At 46.9% G+C, this 25,159-nt stretch overlaps 1 protein-coding gene across 3 annotated transcripts in view; it reads right to left on the bottom strand.

Moving 5' to 3' along the window:
- LOC138468292 (beta-1,3-galactosyltransferase 2-like) overlaps positions 1-25,159 on the bottom strand; it is a 268,296-nt gene that overhangs the window by 226,518 nt on the left and 16,619 nt on the right. The window contains exon 2 of one of the 3 annotated variants that reach the window (XM_069608779.1): positions 15,973-16,085. The exons of the other annotated variants lie outside the window; for them this stretch is intronic. The gene's annotated coding sequence lies outside the window, so the exon portion shown is untranslated. The remainder of the gene's footprint in view (positions 1-15,972; positions 16,086-25,159) is intronic. 3 annotated transcript variants of the gene reach the window in all.

Raw genomic sequence — 25,159 nt, 5'->3', positions numbered from 1 at the left:
CCCAAGCTCTGGTCAGTGTTTGCTTGTGCTACTGTATTTTGGATACCCATCTTGTATACTCTATATACTGTCTAACTCTTCTTGAGAGAAGTCTGGCTGCTCAGCCACAGCTACCAGGTAAATCTGGGTGGAACAGACTGCTACCAATTGGGTTTACTGCCAACACCTGTAGTCTTAAGCCTTTTGCAGTGGTCCCTAAGGGAACTGCACAGGTTTCTGCCTAACAAGAAACCAAAAAGGTCTTAATGGAAGATGAATGGTGATGTCATGAGGACTCGGACGGACTCACAGATAGAACAAATGACGAACCAAGAACGACACAAAGAGACGAAACACCCTGAGAAAAGAGATTGTGCGTTTAAAGTGATGGAAAGCTATCAAAACGTAGAAAGTTAAGCTGTAAGCAAAATGAATACAGTCAATCAGTTTACACCTGTACATATGCTTGGAACTGCAAGAAGGCTTAGAAAACAGTGCGACTTGCTATGCTAAGTAGAAGAATAGCAAGGCAAGCACCATTATACATAATCTACCTCAAACGAAGCACAGTGCTATAAGTGAGATTCCACTTTGCACAAAAAGCAGAATCAACTCATGTTCCTAGAGGCCAAACAAGACAAGATTCATATTCTGGCAAAACGAGAAGAGACGCCTGAATCGAAACTCGGCAGATGCAACTCGTGCCAGGACAGCCAAGGTCAAACCAATAGAACGAATGAACAGTAGCTACATCTAATTGAAGCGTAAGAACGGAATATCCTGTCTCTGAAAGGTTGAGATAAGGAAGCGTAGACAGGTGGCTGAGCTAAATAAGAATCAAATACACAAATTGAGAGAAACAAGAAATATTCACGGTGTGGGTATCACGTGACCAGCCAAGCGAGAAGGAGCACGGGTTCACACCAACGCTTGGCATCCGCCCAGGCAGAGCTATCAGAACTTTTCCAGACAGAAGTTGCAGTTTCGAGGCCAACCACAGTAAAATAATTGACACAGTTGCTGAAGCGATGATTGATTGTAACCTTAATTAGAGGAAGGCCGGGTATCTGAGGGGCACCCTGCACCTGGCTGACCATTGTGCATGCTGCTAAGCAAAGTGGAAATGTATGCATGGACCAAATAATATAGGGTCCTAGAGTTAATAGAACCAACGGGACATCGTACATTTAGTGATGTCTACAGTAGTCATATTTGAAGGAAGGGCTTAGACGGCCACCTGACAGTGTTTACCCAATCCCCTCACTCCGTTACCATATACAGATATAGAACCTATATTAAGGTTACCTTTTCCTAACCAATAGAATTGCATGTTAACTTTTGAGTGTTACACTTCGATAATGACGAGTTTTGAGTATAAATGTTACTACTTGTATGAAGTTCGTTGGAGTTGAAGTGAGAAGGACGATCGTATCACTGCTGATTTCTATGACTCCCCATTTCTTGTACTTGTCATTAAACGGACTCCCTTTGCCAAACCATTGAGTTGTTCTTATTGATTGGTGTTGGAGTGATACATCTGCACCCCCATCCATGTCAAGGGTGCAGCTATCTCGTCTTAAAGTACTTCGGAGCAAGCCTCGGCTCAATGGGCTAGCCGGGGGTCTCCTGAGTACACTATAGTAAAGGCATCCCTTGTATTCATCATTTATTATATCACGATACTCTAATCCCTTTTCATACTCTAGCCTCTAGCCTATATCTTCGACCTGTATGATTCAGACTGTGCTGCGTATACAGAAGTTGGTAAAGTAATTACCTTGTCATTACCAAATCTTTCACAACGGACCCCTTCCATCCAATTTCAGAATCTTCTTGCAAATGTGGGTTCAATAAAGTTGCAACAATTTATAAATTCTTTATTTCTGATTCCAACGCGTCAATTACTAATCAACACATTGAAAATGGATAGATCAATTATCTTTCTAGCCAATATCCTGCTGCCATATGGGAAAAGGTATGACTGCAAATCTTTAACATATCTAAAGCCACAAATCTAACTCAGACTGCCTTTTTTAGTTTGAGTAGAGCCTACCTGACTTCGTAATGCATTTCTAGATTTGCTTCCAACTTGACAACCTTATTCTGGTCTTGTAAAGAATGTACGGCTGATTTTAACACCCTGAGAAAAGAGATTGTGCGTTTAAAGTGATAGAAAGCTATCAAAACGTTAGAAAGTTAAGCTGTAAGCAAAATGAATACAGTCAATCAGTTTACACCTGTACATATGCTTGGAACTGCAAGAAGGCTAAGAAAACAGTGCGACTTGCTATGCTAAGTAGAAGAATAGCAAGGCAAGCACCATTATACATAATCTACCTCAAACGAAGGACAGTGCTATAAGTGCGATTCCACTTTGCACAAAAAGCAGAATCAACTCATGTTCCTAGAGGCCAAACAAGACAAGATTCATATTCTGGCAAAACGAGAAGAGACGCCTGAATCGAAACTCGGCAGATGCAACTCGTGCCAGGACAGCCAAGGTCAAACCAATAGAATGAATGAACAGTAGCTACATCTAATTGAAGCGTAAGAACGGAATATCCTGTCTCTGAAAGGTTGAGATAAGGAAGCGTAGACAGGTGGCTGAGCTAAATAAGAATCAAATACACAAATTGAGAGAAACAATAAATATTCACGTGTGGGTATCACGTGACCAGCCAAGCGAGAAGGAGCATGGGTTCACACCTACGCTTGGCATCCGCCCAGGCAGAGATATCAGAACTTTTCCAGACAGAAGTTGCAGTTACGAGGCCAACCACAGTAAAATAATTGACACAGTTGCTGAAGCGATGATTGATTGTAACCTTAATTAGAGGAAGGCCGGGTAGCTGAGGGGCACCCTGCACCTGGCTGACCATTGTGCGTGCTGCTAAGCAAAGTGGAAATGTATGCATGGACCAAATAATATAGGGTCCTATAGTTAGTACAACCAACGGGACATCTTACATTTAATGACGTCTACAGTAGTCATATTTGAAGGAAGGGCTTAGACGCCCACCTGACAGTGTTTACCCAATCCCCTCACTCCGTTACCATATACAGATATAGAACCTATATTAAAGTTACCTTTTCCTAACCAATAGAATTGCATGTTAACTTTTGAGTGTTACACTTCGATAATGACGAGTTTTGAGTATAAATGTTACTACTTGTATGAAGTTTGTTGGAGTTGAATTGAGAAGGACGATTGTATCACTGCTGATTTCTATGACTCCCCATTTCTTGTACTTGTCATTAAACGGACTCCCTTTGCCAAACCATTGAGTTGTTCTTATTGATTGGTGTTGGAGTAATACATCTGCACCCCCATCCATGTCAAGGGTGCAGCTATCTCGTCTTAAAGTACTTCGGAGCAAGCCTCGGCGCAATGGGCTAGCCGGGGGTCTCCTGAGTACACTATAGTAAAGGCATCGCTTGTATTCATCATTTATTATATCACAATACTCTAATCCCTTTTCATACTCTAGCCTCTAGCCTATATCTTCGACCTGTATGATTCAGACTGTGCTGCGTATACAGAAGTTGGTAAAGTAATTACCTTGTCATTACCAAATCTTTCACAACGGACCCCTTCCATCCAATTTCAGAATATTCTTGCAAATGTGGGTTCAATAAAGCTGCAACAATTTATAAATTCTTTATTTCTTATTCCAACGCGTCAATTACTAATCAACACATTGAAAATGGATAGATAAATTATCTTTCTAGCCAATATCCTGCTGCCATATGGGAAAAGGTATGACTGCAAATCTTTAACATATCTAAAGCCAAAAATCTAACTCAGACTGCCTTTTTTAGTTTGTAGTTTGAGTAGAGCCTACCTGACTTCGTAATGCATTTCTAGATTTGCTTCCAACTTGACAACCTTATTCTGGTCTTGTAAAGAATGTACGGCTGATTTTAACACCCTGAGAAAAGAGATTGTGCGTTTAAAGTGATAGAAAGCTATCAAAACGTTAGAAAGTTAAGCTGTAAGCAAAATTAATACAGTCAATCAGTTTACACCTGTACATATGCTTGGAACTGCAAGAAGGCTAAGAAAACAGTGCGACTTGCTATGCTAAGTAGAAGAATAGCAAGGCAAGCACCATTATACATAATCTACCTCAAACGAAGCACAGTGCTATAAGTTTGATTCCACTTTGCACAAAAAGCAGAATCAACTCATGTTCCTAGAGGCCAAACAAGACAAGATTCATATTCTGGCAAAACGAGAAGAGACGCCTGAATCGAAACTCGGCAGATGCAACTCGTGCCAGGACAGCCAAGGTCAAACCAATAGAATGAATGAACAGTAGCTACATCTAATTGAAGCGTAAGAACGGAATATCCTGTCTCTGAAAGGTTGAGATAAGGAAGCGTAGACAGGTGGCTGAGCTAAATAAGAATCAAATACACAAATTGAGAGAAACAAGAAATATTCACGGTGTGGGTATCACGTGACCAGCCAAGCGAGAAGGAGCACAGGTTCACACCTACGCTTGGCATCCGCCCAGGCAGAGCTATCAGAACTTTTCCAGACAGAAGTTGCAGTTTCGAGGCCAACCACAGTAAAATAAATGACACAGTTGCTGAAGCGATGATTGATTGTAACCTTAATTAGAGGAAGGCCGGGTAGCTGAGGGGCACCCTGCACCTGGCTGACCATTGTGCGTGCTGCTAAGCAAAGTGGAAATGTATGCATGGACCAAATAATATAGGGTCCTATAGTTAGTAGAACCAACGGGACATCGTACATTTAGTGACGTCTGCAGTAGTCATATTTGAAGGAAGGGCTTAGACGCCCACCTGACAGTGTTTACCCAATCCCCTCACTCCGTTACCATATACAGATATAGAACCTATATTAAGGTTACCTTTTCCTAACCAATAGAATTGCATGTTAACTTTTGAGTGTTACACTTCGATAATGACGAGTTTTGAGTATAAATGTTACTACTTGTATGAAGTTCGTTGGAGTTGAAGTGAGAAGGATGATCGTATCACTGCTGATTTCTATGACTCCCCATTTCTTGTACTTGTCATTAAACGGACTCCCTTTGCCAAACCATTGAGTTGTCCTTATTGATTGGTGTTGGAGTAATACATCTGCACCCCCATCCATCTCAAGGGTGCAGCTATCTCGTCTTAAAGTACTTCGGAGCAAGCCTCGGCTCAATGGGCTAGCCGGGGGTCTCCTGAGTACACTATAGTAAAGGCATCCCTTGTATTCATCATTTATTATATCACGATACTCTAATCCCTTTTCATACTCTAGCCTCTAGCCTATATCTTCGACCTGTATGATTCAGACTGTGCTGCGTATACAGAAGTTGGTAAAGTAATTACCTTGTCATTACCAAATCTTTCACAACGGACCCCTTCCATCCAATTTCAGAATCTTCTTGCAAATGTGGGTTCAATAAAACTGCAACAATTTATAAATTCTTTATTTCTTATTCCAACGCGTCAATTACTAATCAACACGTTGAAAATGGATGGATCAATTATCTTTCTAGCAAATATCCTGCTGCCATATGGGAAAAGGTATGACTGCAAATCTTTAACATATCTAAAGCCACAAATCTAACTCAGACTGCCTTTTTTAGTTTGAGTAGAGCCTACCTGACTTCGTAATGCATTTCTAGATTTGCTTCCAACTTGACAACCTTATTCTGGTCTTGTAAAGAATGTACGGATGATTTTAAACACTGTAAATTTGTTTTTTCATACTGGGAAAGAATTTGGATAATGCTACAATTTCTATTAATTTTCCAGCGCAAGTCAATCTTTACAATCTAATTGTCGTATCACATGTTCACTCTGATTTAGCTAATATTTCCTCTCCAATGTTCTTTCACCTACTTGTCTTCATTGGTTTTCATTGAATATCTTCTAACTGGAAATGTTTTGATCGCTTATATTATACTACTTGGTGGAATTATATATGCTACATTCACAGAATAGAAAAGGCTTGTGCCACTTCTCTAAATGACGTACATAAATGTAATCAAAAGTGGATCGAATATCTTATGCCTCCTTAGCAGGGTCTTTTTAATTTGTTGCTTCAGTTTTAGTTGTGTTTGTTCTTCTTCCTCCTCTTGTGTCTTGCAGTGTCCTGTCTGTTTTGTTCTTTTGTGTTCCTGTAGTTCTTTTAGGTTTATATTTCTCATATATTGCTTCAATGAATTCTGATGTTAGAGTTTGGAACTTTTAGTGAATTTCAGCATTTATTGTAACCTTGATACTCTACGTTGCGCCTTTTAATTGTTAACTCAGCTTACATTTTTATCTTGGATTATTGGTTAGCAAGTCTTATAAAGGTTAACTGTTGATGATTATATGCTGTATTTATCTATTACAAAGCTTAATAAAAATTGCTTAACAAAAGGAAAATACGTTCACAGGGGGTATATTTATTTAAGCAATAAACACTGATGAGCAGGGGATTTACCGGGTCAGTTAATGGCCTGAGGTCGAGTTACAGGCCTGACAAAGCCACCTCTTGGGGAGCAAGTATCACATATGAAAGTCTATGAAAAAATGCACCCACCAATATTTCTTCCAAAGAAAGTTGAGTTCAAATAAATGGGTGTCCTAATGTCACGCATGCCGGACGTGGTCCTACCTCCTACGCTCGTAGAACAGCTAGACCGTTCTATTCCAAATGGCGGTTGTTCGATACGTTGCCGGGAAAACGACGTTTGCACTTTTGACGTCGCTAACTTCACGTGTATTCTGCTTCGTCACGTGAACTACGGCATTACGTATAAAAGCAGCGTGGATACTTCACTCGCTGCTTCTGATCGAATCATTTGGCGTTGTGTAGCTTTAACCTCCGATCTGCATCCTTGCAGGTTACTTCAGCTACTTTTTGGGCCTTCTATAGCGTGTTTTCCGCCACACGCTGATTCCTGGAGCTGTTTGTTCGCGTGTCCTTCCACACGCGCACGTTGTCTTCAAACGCGGCTGTCCTGGGCTGCGTGAATCCTGTTTGCGTGCAAACCCACAAGCGCACGCTATCTTCAAGCGTGGCTGGCCTGGACTGCATGAATCCTGTTCGCGTGTAAAATCCACACGCGCACGTTGTCTTCAAACGCGGCTGTCCTGGGCTGCGTGAATCCTGCTCGCGTGTAAATCCACACGCGCACGTTGTCTTCAAACACGGCTGTCCTGGGCTGCGTGAATCCTTCTCGCGTGTAAATCCACACGCGCACGTTGTCTTCAAACACGGCTGTCCTGGGCTGCGTGAATCCTGTTCACGGGCAAACCCACAAGCACACGCTATCTTCAAGCGCGGCTGGCCTGGACTGCATGAATCCTGTTCGCGTGTAAAATCCACACGCACCCGTTGTCTTCAAGCGCTGCTGGCCTGGACTGCGTGAATCCTGCTCGCGTGTAAATCCACACGCACACGTTGTCTTCAAGCGCTGCTGGCCTGGACTGCGTGAATCCTGCTCGCGTGTAAATCCACACGCACACGTTGTCTTCAAGCGTTGCTGGCCTGGACTGCGTGAATCCTGCTCGCGTGTAAATCCACACGCACATTGTCTTCAAGCACGGCTGGCCTGGACTGCGTGAATCCTAAATCGCGTGTATTTACGCACGCGCACGCTATTTTCTTCGCGGCTGTGCAGAACCGCGTGTACTTTGTTTATACCATAAAAAGGGCGATATTTCCAAATCCTGCACCTGTGATATTAACAGGGGGATTGATTCATTTCTAATACTTTTCTCTACGTGGGAAGGAAGCTTTTCAAGGATAATTGGAAGGTGACAGTGAACAGTACTTTGGACGCTATCCTGTGGTGCATCAACCCGTATCTAGCTTGAGCCTCGTTCCGTTCGGGATAAGTCTCCCTTACTAATCTTCCCTTCCTTGTCGTTTGTTCTACCTTTGGATTTCCTCAAGAGACTTCTGCTGGATTCTTCTGCCCTAGACTTAAGGTCAGTGTGTGCATTCATGTCATTTTCTGTGCTATCATACTCAGTTTGGGGCAGTTTCTTATGATACTTTATTTTGTTCCAGGCTGACTTCCTATACCTTACCCACGCCCTTTCCAGTGATCCATCTCTCTGCCTGTTTTATCAGTCAGAGAATTGTATCATTTGGAAGGTCTAAACTTGACTTCACAACTATCAAATCGTGTGAACAGGGATCCGGAAGACCCTACCACCTGTATTCTTTTGAGTACCGTATCCTTTTCAGTCAATAATTTGGTGCTTTCTGACACCTAAACTTTTTTTAAAAACTGTTTTTTTGAGCTTGATTCGAAGGTCGGATTACAACAAAAAAAAAGATTCAAACCACATTTACTTAAAACCCATCTCTGTTAAACAAATCCGGTGCCCATTTTCTCATCAACCTGTTGTGCAATTTGTGATTTAAGAATTGAGATTTTGTGTAGGGAAATGATTGTGTATATCATTTCAGCTCTGTGGAAAGGATCCTTGTGGTGTACCGCACACACCAATGCCGTAATGGAACATTTTGTGGCACTGAAGTTATAGACGACTATGAAACATATCACTTTTTTACAAAAGGATTTAACAATGTGACAGCAACTCATTTTGATATCTTTGCTCCTGGGTGGTCCGAGCTGGGCTCCCACCCACCACCCCCCCACCCCCCGGAAGGGAATATAGTTGCGGGCTAGAAGGTTGTCAGAGTTTGCTGTATTAATGGTTAGCCCAGTGCTAGGTGGCGGTGGTAAGCGAAGGAGCACCAGTGACACAGAGGCTAGAAGGTAGGCCTACCGACGACAAGGCTGATGGTTTAAGTCCAATTAATGGTGTTAACAATACAGGGTGCGTAGCGTACTATATGTGTTGAGAAATAAAACGTTTTCCCTCGTCGGTGAGTACAATACAGAGTACTCCTCTAGCCCCTGTGGCTCAGGGTGATGCATCTATGTCGATCATCTGCGAGGTGGCTGGGAAATAATCACCCTTGTCCTGGTCAAGCGGGGCCGGGAGGATAAATCATTCTTCAGCTTTCCCATTGTGGAGTCTTTCATGGGCATATTTGTTTTATCATAGGGTGTACCGCAGACTTTGCACCAGTGCAGGGCAACTACCACTAGAGCAAGAATTTAAATTGTTTTCCTGTGTGGGACATTTTATTATGGTTGAGTTTGGTTTATTATGGGATTTGTCTGATTCAAATGCAGCCCAATTGGTCCCGAAGTTCTTGGGCTCCGTTCTTCCGGATCCGGTTTCTCGGTGGGTAACCGTGGTTTGTGGGTCCTGGGAGGAGGCCTGGCTGGCCCTCCCCTGGCTGGCCCTCCCCAGGGGCCTCTCCGGATATCGACTGACAGGGAGTATATGTGGCCGGAAGCGTGCCCGCGAGATTCGAGTAATGGGGCCCGGTCGCACCTCACAATACTCTGCGGAGCAGCTATGGTCACTGGGGCCCTTATTCATTTATTTGCATTAATAAAGCGCACAAAACAGCCCAGAGGCATCGTGGCGCTGTTACATGGAACCGGCTTAGTTACATTTGCTTGTGGGTGTACTTAATTGTACATGATGTGTTACATGGAGGGCGATATGGCTGCACAGGGTCACATAGTGTGCAGCATACCGTTACATAGCACATGACACATAGCTGTTATAGTTTGATGTTATAGTTATGTTATCCCCCCGTCCTCATATCAACCTTTCCGGGTTATTGCCCAAAGACTACTGACACATTGTGATTAGTGTTGACAATAAAAGGCTGTGGTGTTTATTGCACAGTTACATATATCACAATAAATGAATTCTATTCATAACACTCTGGCCCATGCCACCTTCTTATCTGTCTGGTTCTTCTTTTGTGCCTGTCTCTCGTTCCTCTTTCTTCTTTTCCGGGTGGGTGCTGGGTGGGTTGGGTGTCCGGGTGGGTGGGTTGGGTGAAAAAACAAGAGTCTTCTGCAACAGCAGAAAGGCTCCTTTGCGCTCCGTTCGGCGTGCTGTGCCAACTGGGGGCCCCTTGCTGGCAGGGTCTCCCCTTATTCGCTTTCTGGGGCCTCAGGCCATTCGTTTGGGGGCGCTGACAAATTCTGCAAATGTGTGTGTGTGTCCCCTCTTCCCCTGGAATCGCCCACTTCCTTTTCTTTCTTGTTCCTGGCTGCTGACCCCCAAGACCCTTTTGGCACCATGGTGTGAGATCCTACCTTGCCCTTTGGATGCCTAAGGTGTCCGTGCAGCCTCCGCTTATGCCCCAGCGCCCTTGAGCTCCAAATAGTGCCCTTATTTCGCTGTGCTGCTGGCCCTGGCTAGTAAGGGGGTCAGTGATGTGTTCTGTTTGGGGAAGAGGGGGTAACGGTCTCCAAGACTGAAGAAAGCGAGTGTGTGTTCCTACGTGTCGAGGGGCTCCGGTGGCCTAAGGGATGAGAAGCTGGCACCCCCTGCCCCCAAGCCAGGGATGGCGGGATTCATGCACCATCTGGAGTGGTAGCTGGCATTAGAGTAACAAGGGCTTTAGGGGCCAGGGAGGGGTCAGGTGGGCTGGACTCACATGGTCAATTCTGGATCTCTGCCGAAAGGCATTCGGGTATTGGTAGAGGCCCATCCAAGGTAGTGTCTTGCTACTTTTCAGAGTTTGGTGATGTTGGGGGGCGTTGATTATTAGGGAAGGGTCCTGTGTCATGGGACCAGGGTCTGCTCCCAGGCCTTTCATGTATCGCCACCAAGAGGGTGAGGGCAGTGGAAGGTTCCCTTTCTCTTGGGAGCGGTAGAGCGGGTGTTGTTTTCCATGGAGTCCTGTTTTTAATCAATTGCCCCCAGGCGGCAGTCCCGGAACAAACAAAAGGATGTGTGTTACAGGATGGGGGCCTTATGGGACCCTGGTTGTTGTTCCCAGGGGGTGTGGCAGCAGAGGGACCCTTCATACATATACTGGGTTGCCCCTTCTGCAGGGATTTTGCCCATGGTAAGACAGGTTTCAGTTGGGGTTTGGGGGCTTTGCTTGTGATAGGTGCTTGCCCTTTGGTCCAGAGCTGTTGGTGTGTGAGGTCCCTGTTTGGCGTCCGCAGCCATTCCCATGTGAAATCCTTGCTGGGACAGAGGCTTCAGGCAGGTAGGGACTGCTAGGGGTGGAAGATCGTGAGGGGGGGTCTGCTATTCAGGCCAGGGAGCTGGGGGCTCCTCGGGTATCATTTCTCAAGGGACATGGCGGGTGAGGAGCTACACCCTTCGGGTGGGCAGGTGCCCATGCTGAGAAACAAGTCTTGGATTTAGTGTCTTTTGGGGGTATGCAGTAATAAAATTGTGGCAAAAATGCCGCCTGTACAAAAATCGTGGCAAAAATGCAGTGGTTTGACCCGTTAAAGGTGTACCCCATTACACAATTTAAGGAGAGCGGGGGTTGCAGGGATGTCCCTCACAGCCTTTTTGCCGTGATATTTTGTGTCCACGGCCATTTTTGCCACGATTTTAACACATGGACCCTTTTGGGGGGCTTTGTGTTAGGATGCTTGCGCCCTGGTTCCTGGCGTCTGGAGCCTTGTTGGTGTGAAGTCCCTGATGTAGTGGGGCTATGGGCTGCGGGCAGCAGGGTCTGCGAGGGCCGGGAGATCAGGATCTGGGGGGGCACTGGTCAGCTGGGCAACTGCCGGTCCGGGGTCTCAATGGGTATCGTTTCTCAAAGGGTATGGCGGGTGAGGGTTCACCTCCTTTGCAGGGCAGTGCCCATATTGCATGAGAGGTTGTCAGTTGTGGTTTCTTGAGGCTTGTGGGATAGATGCTTGCCTCCTGGCGGCGGCCCTAGTTTCCAGAGCCATTGGCATGGTTGGCCCCACTTTGAGTGGGGCGGGTGCCGCTTCAGGGCAGGGAGGGTCTGTGGGGTCCAGGAGATCGAGATCTGGGAGTGCTGAATGCAAGCCTTGGTTCGCTGGGCTCCCAGGGTATCGTTTCACAGGGCCTGGCAGACTGGTGGCTGGTGTACCGGTGGCGAGGATACCATTGGATGACGGGTGGGCTTCTGGTTTACCTCTGAGGTGCGCAGAAGCCTGCAGTGTTTTCTGTCATGGGGTGTCTGGCACACCAGGGGTTGTTGTCGGGTTAGTGTGGTCGACATTGGTTGGTTGTGGTTTCTGGGACTTTTGGTTGTCACAGTCTGGGCATAGCTGCCAGTGAGGTCGCCATATGATGTGTGGGGTGCTCCCCAATGGGGAAGGAGGTCGACGGGACACCCTCCCCTGGTGGTGCCAGACAATGTTGGTCTTGGTTCCTGTGTTATGTGGTGGAGGATTATGGGGCTAGTAAGAGATGGTGGCAGGAGTGGGCTATATGGCCGTGGGCTGAGGGCTCCAAGTTCCATGGTTGGATAGGTTGTTGTGCGGAGGGTCTAGAAACTGATATGTATTCATGTCCTGTTTTGTATCTCTAGATGACACCCAACGACCGGGTGAATTGCCATCAGTGCAAACAAGGGTACTGTTTTGGGTGGTGGTAATGTCTGGGGGCCGCACAAAAGTTGAAGAGGAGTGCGGGGGTGGGCCCAGTCCAAAGGGAGCATCCAAGAATTCCCGGGTGGCTCCTGCCACAAGCAAGTTTTGCATATGTATGTACGATTGAAGGGCTGCATATCAAGGGGGGGGCACTGCAGGGGGAGTCCCGTAGGAGGGGGTGCATCAGGGAAGAGACAAGGTGGTTCTGATGGTGTGCAGGGTTCAATGGGTCGATCTGACTGTATTAGGTCTCAAGTGAAAAGCATAAGTACTGTTCTAGAAGGGGTGGGGAGTGCCCGGCCAGAGGCCCTGTGGCGGTAGGTTGGAGCACATTGCATTGAATCGAGCAAGGGGCTCAACCATCTGGGTCACTGGAAGGGAGATGTAATGCTGATTTACGTTAGGGTCCTAGGTTCTGCACGGAACGGTGGGGTGTCATGCCGGGGGCTCATAGAGCGGCCCTCACTGGTCCCTGCACGGGGAGAGTGGGTTTGGGGGTCTGGTCGGTTTAGGGGGTCACATATTTCCCTAAGGCCCATCCCGAGTGTGGGGGGCGATGACCATTGACACTCACCCCCTGCTAAAGTACGTAGTGATGACATCATTGATGATGTAATGATGACATCATTGATGACGCAACCGATGACGTAACCATCAGAGGATGCTATTCCTGCATGGCTTTGTCGCATTTTGGTGAAGATATATTTATTTTATTTATTTATTTCATGTGTAAAGCGCGCAGAAGCCCTTAAGCATCAGGGCGCTGTAGAACCAGTTACACGGGGCCCGAAGGAGAGAAGGCATAGTTGCAGAGGACATATGAGAAATGCGGCCTAATCCCTTCCAAAAAGAACGTTGGTGTTTGGTGTCCCTCATTGGTCATGCTGCCTGCGCCGCCTGACACCTGCACCACAGATGCCTTGGAAAGCGCTTATCTCGTGAACCACAGGTACCACCGAGCGATTAACACCCACACCATGGATACAGGTGAGGGCGCCTAACACTGAACAGTGGATACTTAAAAGAGTGTCTAACAGCCGCACCACGGATAGCTAGGTAAGCGCTTATCGCCCGCACCACGGATACTAGAAAGGGCGCTGATCACTCACTCCATGGATACCTGTGAGAGCACCTAACACACGCACTGCAGATACCTGGGAGGGTGCCTAACACCTGCACCACAGATACCTGCAAGAGCGCATACTATCACCACCCGAGATACCGGAAAGAGTGCTTTCTATGCACACCATGGGCACCAGAAAGAACGCTCCTCACCCGCACCACAGATACCTATGAAAGGACATAACACCCACACCACAGATACCTGGGAGAGCGCTTAACACATGCAATGGGCATCAGAGAGAGGGCTTATCACGCGTACCATGGACACCATAGAGAGCGATTATCACCCGCACCACAGATACCTGGGAGTGCAGGGTGCGGGGAGTCCTGCTCCATAGACTTGAGTCTGTGGCTCAGAATATTAATGCCTCCACTACAAGGGCCTGTGTTTGACCTCATGGTCACAGATTCGAATCCTGGCAGGTCCACTCAGCCTTTCATCCTTCAGAGGTCGGTCGATAAAATGGGTACCATTAAGTTGGGTAACAATAAGCGTCTGTTATGTGTCAATAGTGCCACGATGCCCCTTTGGCGGTGAACATGCGCTCTACAAATACACCTGTTATGTTATAGATACCTAGGAGAGCGCACAATTAACAGCTGCACTGCAGATAATGACATGAGTGCCAGAGAAAGTGATTAACACCTGCACCACGGATCCCTATGAAAGCACCGAACATCCTGGGGCGCAACGTAAGCTACATTTGGGGGCGGGGCTAAGTGTTGATGGGAGTGGCCACTTAAGAAAATAGGAGGGGCAAACGTTGAGGCTCCGCCCCCACTGTCCTACCCCCCCACCCCCATGGTCTGGTGTGGGGACCAACTATCAAATAGTATATTTTAAAGCGCAATATAAAGACAGGCGATGGAAGTCTTTCTAGAAAGTAGCAGCTTTTAGTTTTACTGCGTTTGTTCAAGTATGTTTTTCTGCACAAACACACTAAAACCTTCACACTACCAGTTTAGTGGAAGGGTTCCCTCACCTCTCTGCCTAACAAAGTGCAAGTGCACACATCCAGGGGTGCACCTAGGCTAAAATTCTGGAGTGGGCTAACCTTTCAAAGGTTGGGAGAGGCGCTAACTTCAGAGACGTTGGGGGAGTGGCAAAGGTACTTGTGTGGGGGCATCTAACTTCTTTATGCATTGCAATGAGACTATTCTAGTGCAGCTTCAATGTTACAAGCAGTTAACTCTCTCCTTTAAGTCTGAAAGCACCCACTTAAGGACTGCTGGGAGAATGTGTGGTCTCCTGTCCCCTCTCCACCCTTCCAATCACTCCCCTGGCATGCAAGTACTAACCCCACATCACGATTTCAATTGCCTAAAAATGTATACATATGAATGCAGGTGCTAACAATGAAATGCTTTACGTAACTAAGGTTTCCTTCAAGGGATCAGACCTCAGGTTCTCCGCATTTAATAACATATCCACAAACCCATTGAAGAGGATCATCACTCAAGACTCGGGTGCTTCTGACCTGCACCCGCCTGTCAGCACTGCCACTCCTGATGTACATCACAATGCCTTTAAATTCCACACAAAGCATACATTAGATTGCAAAACCACGCCTTCTTCTAATAAAAACAGTTTGCAAGTGAGGAGGTAAGTCGGCGCTGCATCCTGTGGCAAGAAAGTGGTTTATTCGTGTTAAAAGTGTGGAATTCAGAACTGTGGTGGAAGTGGAAAAAAGGAACTAGTGGTACTCTGCATCCAAAAAGGAAGAAGTGGGATGGTGGGAGATGGGGGAAGGGTAGAACTGTGCCAGATGGGGTTTGACCTTTGGTTTGCCATCTACAATGTCTCTTGGTGCTTTGTGGCTAGACTAGACATTGCCTGGAATAATAAACAAGCACTGGCAAAGCCAACAGTTTGGGCTTTTGTGCAAGGATGGGATAGGCACTGACATAATGTTAGTGCCTTGCCATAAGATGGCGACGGCTGAAAGATTTAGTGATTACCTAGGCATATGATGGCATTAATGGGCAAATTCCTTTCTGATACCACAACCCAAAACATTTGGCTTTGTGATTGCTGGTTTTTAATAGCAGTTCAGTGCATGGAACCTGAAGTCACACTTGGTTGAGACTTTTTTTTTATTACACCAGAAGATCTTTACAACTGTAATGAAGCCATTAACTCTCAGCAGACTGCTTAGAAATAACCTTGGAAGGCTAATGGTTGATGTTAATGCTTGATAAAGCTAACTCAAAGAGATCTCATGAGGATGTGTTTTGGGAGGGGCGGGTAGTGGGTGGGATTGGCCATAGGAATTAGCATGGCCATGGGCAGTCAGTGGGCTGGTAAATAACAAAATACCCTCAAGCTGTGGATCCCTCCTCACAAGTCAGTTCCCTCCAAATTGTACTCCAGTTCAATAGTTTTGGCTTAAAGCCAACATTAAAAACAGGATGAAGTCAAACTAAGGTAAAAGTGAACCTCTCTGGTCAGTTGTCCCTCTGGTCCTTGGTTGCTCGGATGAATTCTCTTCTGGTCCTTGGTTCCCTTGAGAGTTGGACCTTTGGTCCATCCCTCCTTTGGTCTTTGGCTCTCTGGTGAGACGGTGGCAAAAACAAGAAGCAAAATGCTTACATTTTCTGTCAATCACACAAGTTAGTACCTTAGCTACCTGAAACGCACATAATCACTGCGCCACACAGCTGACAAAATATCTAAAACGTTCACTGTACAGAGCCCTATCTTTTAAGATCTGCACATATCTATGTTGTAACAAAGCAATCTTGGCCTGATCCCTCTGCTACTGCATTAGCCCCTTGTCCCACTTCTTGTAGATCCTGAAGCTCCCAGAAAGTGTGAAAATGGCAGATGGTGTGCAATGAAAGACACAATATCATAGCATAAGGAAATGGCAGAGTGCGGGGCAGTACTCTGGACGGCCCACGCAACTTCAGTGGCTGGGAGCAACAGGGGAGAAAATTTTATGTTGGTTCTACCACAGTCCGCTAGAAACTCTGGTACACTGACTGGCTGGTGAGACTATGGGCCTCATTACATCTGTGGCGGTAGGGCAACAACGGCACCTGCAATGCAACCGGCGCCGTTGTTGCCTTACTGCCACATTATGAGTTCTGCTCGCGGGTGCCGCTCTGCACGCTTGGTCAAACCAGGCGTGCAGAGCGGCACCCGCAAGCAGAACAGGGTGGTAGCAACGGTACAGTTATGAACGGTACTGCTGCTACCATCCTCCCCATTCCCATTGAGCCCTACAGGAGCTCAAATGGGAATGGGGACGTACCGGCTCTGGGTCCTGCGAAAGGGAAATTACCGGGCCCGCAAAAGTCAGAATGGCCCGGTTATTCCCCTTTCGCAGGACCCCGTGCCCGACCCGAGTTGGGGGGTAGCCATGCCATTATTAAGGGCATGGCTATCTCCAAACTCGTAATGAGGCCCAATGTCTGCCTATCAAATCAAGTGTTACGAGACTGGGGGAGGGCCAGTGCAGCAATAATGCAATTCTATGTGACAGTATTGGAGCCACTAGCAGAGGGGCACCAGAGTACACCAATGTGTCCCTAAACTTATTAAAACTGTTCGCTTGTAAGGGTGTAAACGTAATCACTTCTAAGCACTCCAATTTTTGCGCTTGAAGTCAGCGTTAGATTACATAATTTGGCCAGGATCACACACTTAGGCCAAAGGATTTTAGCCCACCTTCTTCCACACTTTACTTGGAACACATATTTAAGTTTTGGGTATCAAGGCGTACAATAATACTGTCCTATAGAGTTTATTTGCAAAATACACAAATTGCATAGTAAAGCAACACAGCAACATGTAAATCCTTATAGCAGTTGAGCAGTGTACCTTTATTTTGCACATCCTGAATGGAAAACTATAGGATGTATTTTCAGCACTTTATGTAACGCTCACCTGATTCCCGTAGAGGCGCCGGTCTTGACTGGGCGTATACCGTATCTTCAAAGGTGATGTGTAACACACGGCTAGCTCTTTGGGCTGGACCTCTGTGCACTGTATGTCTGACTCGAAGGGTAAGATGTCTTAGGTAAGTGAACGCCGTGCTCTCCATCTGCCTCGGGGCAGGGTGCTGTAACCAGTTTCTTCACTGGATAGGTAGCGCAGGCCTCTTGACTTCAGAGGACTGCTGTCCGTCGTTTACTGCACGAACGGTAAGTTTCGAGTAACTCAAATGTCTTTAAAGTCTTTAATAATGATGTCTCTTGTTTTGCAGGGTTCCGGCGATGGCGGATGACGGGCTGAAGTGAGTTGAAGATGGAGCCCGTGTGATGAATAGAAGCGCCTGGAAGCACGTAAGTAAGCGCTTGTTGCCAGCTTCACGATGCGCTCTAACTGTCTTTTATTTTGCAGGTACAAGTTCGGAGCGGCTGCAGGGTGCCGGGATACCCACTGGGTTAGATGTGGAAAGGAGTAATGGCACGTGAGTATTAAAGTTCCCCAATGTCTTTAAACGCACCTTGTTTTGTCTTTCAGATGCGGGATGCAGCGCCGACGGCCTCCGGAGCGTGCGAAGAATTGGTAAGCTTTTGTCTTTCAGATGCCGGAATGCAGTGTGAAGACCTCCGGAGCGCACGAAGAGTAGGTAAGCCTTTGCCTTTCAGATGCCGGAATGCTAACCTGTTCTTTCTTGTCTTTATAGGAGTTGCTGAAGACTGGATTCAGGATGGTAAGCCTTTTTCCTTAGGCCCAGGACCGGATGCAGAAGACACGATGAGCGTTCTGCTGCAGAGGGTGCAGAATAACGCAAAGCAAGATTCATCCACCGGGTGTGGTTTAAATAGCCTCCTGTAGTGCTTAGGTGTCTCCTTCCACAGCCACGCCTAAGTAAGAAAAGAGTTCCTGCCTTCCAGAAGAGTACAGTGTTCTGAATCTAGGGAGTGGCTCCAGCCCCACCCAACAGGAAAAGTAGTTCCAAACAGAAGAGGATCAGAGACTCAACTGGCAGGCAAGTAAGCAGCATGGTCTGCTGCAGGTAAGTCCACCCAAGCATTATGAGCCCGGCGCTTCCAGCGCTGGGACTGGGCATATTTATGAGCCTGGTGCCACTGGCGCCAGGACTGGGTCCAAAAGGTCCCAATTGGGACTGGTTGGCACTCGGAACCTGGGTTATGGATCTGCTTCCAAGGGAGTTGGGAAAACCCTGACCTTTTGGAAGCAGAGACCATGACAGTACCCCCCCTCAAGGCCCCTCCCAAACCGGGCTTCTCCGGGGGTTTTGGCTTGTCAGGAAATGTTCGGTGAAATCTTTTGATTAGGCGAGGAGCGTGGACATATTCAGCAGGTTCCCAGGATCTCTCTTGGGGGCCGTAGCCTTTCCAGTCAATTAGGTAGAATAGTTTAGATTTGGAGATCTTGGAGTCCAGAATACTTTTGACTTCAAACTCGAGTTCTCCATCAACTAGGATAGGTTTTGGAGATTTGGTTAGTCGGGTTTGAGGTTGCACGGGTTTTAATAGAGAGACGTGGAAGACCGGATGTATCTTCATGTGCGGGGGCAAGTCCAACTTGACCGCTACTGGGTTTACTATGGTAGTGATGGAATAGGGACCAAGGTATCTTGGGTTGAATGTGCGTGGCCCTTTTAGAGATAGATATTTGGTGGATAACCAGACTTGATCCCCTACTTGGTAGTGAGGGGCTTCCTTCCGATGTTGATCTGCTCCTTTCTTGTATTGTTCTTTAGCCCTTTGAAGGTGAGAAACAGCTTCCTTAAAGGCTTGGGTGATTGTAGAATGCAGGTAGTCTACTGCTGGTGTTTCAAGATCTTGGAGGGGACCCAACTCCGAGGTTCGAGGGTGACTGCCGTACAAAAGAAAAAACAGGGTTTTCCCAGTTCCCGAATGGACAGAGTTATTGTAGGCATACTCGGCTATCCAAAGGATATCTTTCCAAGTTTTTTCAGTTTGTTGCAGCATGCAGCGTAAATACTGTTCCAGAGTTTGATTGGTCCTCTCGGTTTGTCCGTCGGTCTGAGGGTGGTCACTGGTCGATAGTCTCACATCAATTTGAGCCGGCCGACAGCAACTTCGCCAAAAATGAGAAATAAATTGACTACCTCGATCCGAAATTAGAACCGAAGGAAAACCGTGCAGTCGGACGATGTTTTCGAGAAATTCTCGGGCCAGAGTTGCTGCTGTTGGCAAGCCTTTGAGCGGAATGAAATGCGCCATCTTGGAGAATAAGTCCACGATTACTAGAATCGTATTGTATCCGGAGCATGGAGGTAGATCGGTGATGAAGTCCATAGAAAGTGTATGCCAAGGGCGAGGTGGGATGTCAATAGGGCGTAAGAGGCCTGCTGGTCTTTCCTTTTGACTCTTGTTTTGGGCGCATACTCCACAGGACATTATAAAGTCTCTGATATCTTTTTTCCAAGACGGCCACCAGAAGTAGCGCTTGATCTTTTCTGAGGTCTTGGCTATACCGGGATGACCTTCCATTAAAGAGTCGTGATAACAAGAGATTACTTTTTTCTGTAAATCTGTGCTGGGTAGGTATAATCGTTCTTGGAAATACAATAAATTGTCCTTTACTGCAAAGTCCTTTCCCTGCAGATGCCAATTCTGTATGTCTGCTGGAGTTACAAGTTGCCTGGCTTTATTTTAACTTCCTCTATGGATTCTGTGGCGATTACACCCAGAATTCTTTGTTCGGGAATGATTGGTACAGGTTTAGGGTTGATCAAGTGTTCTTCCACTCCCATCCGAGAAAGGGCATCGGCTTTACCGTTCTTTGTACCAGGTCGATAGGTAATTATGAAGTCAAACTCGGCAAAGAATAATGCCCAACGGAGTTGTCTAGAGGATTGGGCTTTTGCGGTTTTCAAATATTGCAGGTTTCGGTGATCCGTAATCACAGTAACGGTGTGTCGGGCCCCCAGCAGATAATGCCGCCAAGCCTTAAAGGCAGACTTGATAGCCAGAAGTTCCTTGTCAGTAATCGTGTAATTGACTTCAGGAGGCGAGAATTTGCGGGACCAAAATGCCACGGGATGCAACTGATTGGTTACCGGGTCCTTTTGTGATAGAACTGCCCCCATGGCAAGGCTTGAAGCATCAGTTTCCACGATGTAGGGGAGTTCGGGGCGAGGGTGTTTTAAGATTGGTGCAGAGATAAATTTAGTCTTCAAATCCTGGAAAGCTTGTTCCGCCTCGGTAGACCATTCAAAACGTTTGTTTTTCTTTAACAAGGCAGTGATGGGCTGGACTATACGAGAGAACTGGGGGATAAACCTGCGGTAAAAGTTAGCGAAGCCTAACATGCTTTGCACACCTTTTACGGAGGATGGTGATGGCCATTTGAGAACTGCATCGACCTTCTTTAAATCCATACGCACTCCGCCAGGTGATAATATGAATCCCAAGAATTCAACTTCAGTCACGTTGAAAACACATTTTTCCAACTTAGCGAAAAGTTTGTGTTGACGCAATCTTTCGAGGACCATTTTCACGTGTTTCCGATGTTCAGATTCCGATGAAGAATAAACGAGAATGTCGTCGATGTAAACAACAACACACACATCTATGAGCTCTCTGAGGACATCGTTCATAAAATATTGAAAGGCGGCTGGGGCATTGCAAAGTCCGAAGGGCATGACCTGATATTCAAATAGCCCATACTTGGTGCGGAAGGCCGTCTTCCATTCATCGCCCTCTTTTACTCGTACCAAGTGGTAAGCTCCTCTAAGATCCAGCTTTGTATATATGCATGCTTTTCTGACTTGGTCCAGGAGTTCAGGGATCAAAGGTAACGGATATCTATTCTTAACGGTGATCTGGTTCAGGGAGCGATAATCGATACAAGTTCTAAGGTCTCCTTCCTTTTTTGGAACGAAGAACAAAGCTGAAGAGGCAGGGGACTTGGAAGGACGAATAAACCCATTTGCCAGGTATTGATCCAGGTATTGTCGAAGGTGAAGGTTCTCAGGCTCGGTGAGGGCATAAATTCTACTACAAGGAGGAGTAGATCCAGGTATCAGGTCTATCTGGCAGTCATAAGACCTATGAGGAGGTAGAGAGTTAGCCTGCTCCTTCCGGAAAACATCTTGGTATTCTAGGTATTCGGGAGGTAACTGGGGAGTCTCTGAAGAAATTGCTGCCAGTGCAACACCAGGTGGAGGGTGACAAGTAGAGACACATTCTGGAAACTGGACCGTTCTTGCTCGCCAATCGATCAGAGGATTGTGTTTCTCTAACCAAGGTATTCCTAGAATAATCTGGAACTGAGGGGCCTTGATCACATCGAACACGATCTTCTCATGGTGTCCATCTTGACTTACTAGCGTCACCTCTTGAGTGGTATGCGTTACTGGCCCGGAGGCTATCTCCGTACCATCCACCGTAGTAATGACGTCCTTTACAGCCTTGGGACAAAGAGTTAGATTCATCCTCAAAACCATTTCATGATCCACATAATTGCCGATGGCACCGCTGTCGACGTAAGCTTCAATTGCATGTAATCGATCCGGATTATCAGGGCTAATGAGGACCATAGGTATCACGAAATGCGAGGTCACGGAACTGGTTTTCACGCTCGGCAAGAGGACCTCTATTCTTGTCGGGCGAGGTCGTTTCCCTGCTCAGAGTTTGTAACTGTGGTAACTGCAGCTCCTACTGCCTTCTTGGCAGGTTTCACCGGACAGTCTCGAAGAAAGTGCCCTGAGTTTCCGCAATATAGGCATAATTGCAACTGTTTTCTCCTTTCCCGCTCCCTTTGTGTTAGAGGACCTTTCAGACCCCCTATTTGCATGGGTTCCCCGGAGTCTACTCCTTTGGATGGAGTTGGCGGTTTGGAAAATACTCGAGCATCAAACTTGGAACGATCGGCCTTCCTGTTCTGCAGTCTGTGATCTATTTGAACGACCAAGTCTATATAATCCGAACAGTCTTGTGGGGGATTCACTACTTGGGCTAAAACGTCTTTGAGCTCTCCACGTAGACCTCTATAAAACAGCGTAATCCTTTTGTCCTCAGGCCATTGAGTTTCCACTATTAGTCTATTGAAAGATGCAATATGAGCCAAAAGGTCTTGATTACCCTGTCGCAACGAAAGAAGCTCATTGTCCAAGGCCTGCCCCTGTGCATGTCTTGCGAACAGTTTTTCCATACTAAGCTGAAAGGCTTGAAAATCATGGAGAACCGGATCATCTTGATTAACTAGAGGGATCGACCAGTCTGCCGCATTGCCACTAAGGTACGAAAGTACAAAAGCTACTTTAGCTTGATCAGTTGGAAAGGCTGCTGGCCGGCATAAGAAGTGCAACCGGCACTGATTGATAAATACCGCAAACCTCTTTGGGTCACCAGAAAATCGTTCGGGCGGAGCCAGAGGTACATTCCCAGGTAGGTTGATCTGCACTGGATTCATAGAGGATGTTGAAGGAAGATTTGCCCCTGATGCGGGTAGCGGGGTCTGTCCGGCTTGTGACTGTAGCAATTGTCTAGCAAGATCATCTGTTCTTTCCTTGGAAATAATTAGTTCCCTTCTTAGAGCGTTCGTTTCCTGACGAGCTGCATGCACTTCTGCCCTTAGTTCCCCAAGTAACCGGGCTAGGTGGTCAGTATCCGAGGTTTCCATAGCGCCTGGGCGAGAGTTTTGCGGTAGGCTTTGCGTTCTGTAACGCTCACCTGATTCTCGCAGAGGCGCCGGTCTTGACTGGGCGACTACCGTATCTTCAAAGGTGATGTGCAGCACCTGGTTGGCTCTTAGGGCTGGACCTCTGTGCCCTGTATGCCTGACGTGCAGAGAAGATGTCTGCAGATAGAAAATACGGGGTTAATGAACTGGGGTTATTGGGGTGTCCCTATCTCCTCTTCTCCTCTCCTGTATACCCCCACAGGTTAACGCTCTCACCTTAGGTAAGTGAATGCCGAGCTCTCCATCTGCCTCGGGGCAGGGTGCTGTAACCAGTTTCTTCACTGGATAGGTAGCGCAGGCCTCTTGACTTCAGAGGACTGCTGTCCGTCGTTTACTGCACGAACGGTAAGTTTCGAGTAACTGAAATGTCTTTAAAGTCTTTAATAATGATGTCTCTTGTTTTGCAGGGTTCCGGCGATGGCGGATGACGGGCTGAAGTGAGTTGAAGATGGAGCCCGTGTGATGAATAGAAGTGCCTGGAAGCACGTAAGTAAGCGCTTGTTGCCAGCTTCACGATGCGCTCTAACTGTCTTTTATTTTGCAGGTACAAGTTCGGAGCGGCTGCAGGGTGCCGGGATACCCACTGGGTTAGATGTGGAAAGGAGTAATGGCACGTGAGTATTAAAGTTCCCCAATGTCTTTAAACGCACCTTGTTTTGTCTTTCAGATGCGGGATGCAGCGCCGACGGCCTCCGGAGCGTGCGAAGAGTTGGTAAGCTTTTGTCTTTCAGATGCCGGAATGCAGTGTGAAGACCTCCGGAGCGCACGAAGAGTAGGTAAGCCTTTGCCTTTCAGATGCCGGAATGCTAACCTGTTCTTTCTTGTCTTTATAGGAGTTGCTGAAGACTGGATTCAGGATGGTAAGCCTTTTTCCTTAGGCCCAGGACCGGATGCAGAAGACACGATGAGCGTTCTGCTGCAGAGGGTGCAGAATAACGCAAAGCAAGATTCATCCACCGGGTGTGGTTTAAATAGCCTCCTGTAGTGCTTAGGTGTCTCCTTCCACAGCCACGCCTAAGTAAGAAAAGAGTTCCTGCCTTCCAGAAGAGTACAGTGTTCTGAATCTAGGGAGTGGCTCCAGCCCCACCCAACAGGAAAAGTAGTTCCAAACAGAAGAGGATCAGAGACTCAACTGGCAGGCAAGTAAGCAGCATGGTCTGCTGCAGGTAAGTCCACCCAAGCATTATGAGCCCGGTGCTTCCAGCGCTGGGACTGGGCATATTTATGAGCCTGGTGCCACTGGCGCCAGGACTGGGTCCAAAAGGTCCCAATTGGGACTGGTTGGCACTCGGAACCTGGGTTATGGATCTGCTTCCAAGGGAGTTGGGAAAACCCTGACCTTTTGGAAGCAGAGACCATGACAATCTTCATGTGCGGGGGCAAGTCCAACTTGACCGCTACTGGGTTTACTATGGTAGTGATGGAATAGGGACCAAGGTATCTTGGGTTGAATGTGCGTGGCCCTTTTAGAGGTAGATATTTGGTGGATAACCAGACTTGATCTCCTACTTGATATTGAGGGGCTTCCTTCCGATGTTGATCTGCTCCTTTCTTGTATTGTTCTTTAGCCCTTTGAAGGTGAAAAACAGCTTCCTTAAAGGCTTGGGTGATTGTAGAATGCAGGTAGTCTACTGCTGGTGTTTCAAGATCTTGGAGAGGATCCAACTCCGAGGTTCGAGGGTGACTGCCGTACAAAAGAAAAAACGGGGTTTTCCCAGTTCCCGAATGGACAGAGTTATTGTAGGCATATTCGGCTATCCAAAGGATGTCTTTCCAAGTTTTTTCAGTTTGTTGCAGCATGCAGCGTAAATACTGTTCCAGAGTTTGATTGGTCCTCTCGGTTTGTCCGTCGGTCTGAGGGTGGTGACTGGTCGATAGTCTCACATCAATTTGAGCCGACCGACAGCAACTTCGCCAAAAATGAGAAATAAATTGACTACCTCGATCCGAAATTAGAACCGAAGGAAAACCGTGCAGTCGGACGATGTTTTCG

The sequence above is a fragment of the Ambystoma mexicanum genome, chromosome 4q, assembly GCF_040938575.1.
Source record: "Ambystoma mexicanum isolate Mex_15411 chromosome 4q, UKY_AmexF1_1, whole genome shotgun sequence".
Classification (NCBI taxonomy): domain Eukaryota; kingdom Metazoa; phylum Chordata; class Amphibia; order Caudata; family Ambystomatidae; genus Ambystoma; species Ambystoma mexicanum.
This window is presented reverse-complemented; position numbering and strand designations above follow the sequence as displayed.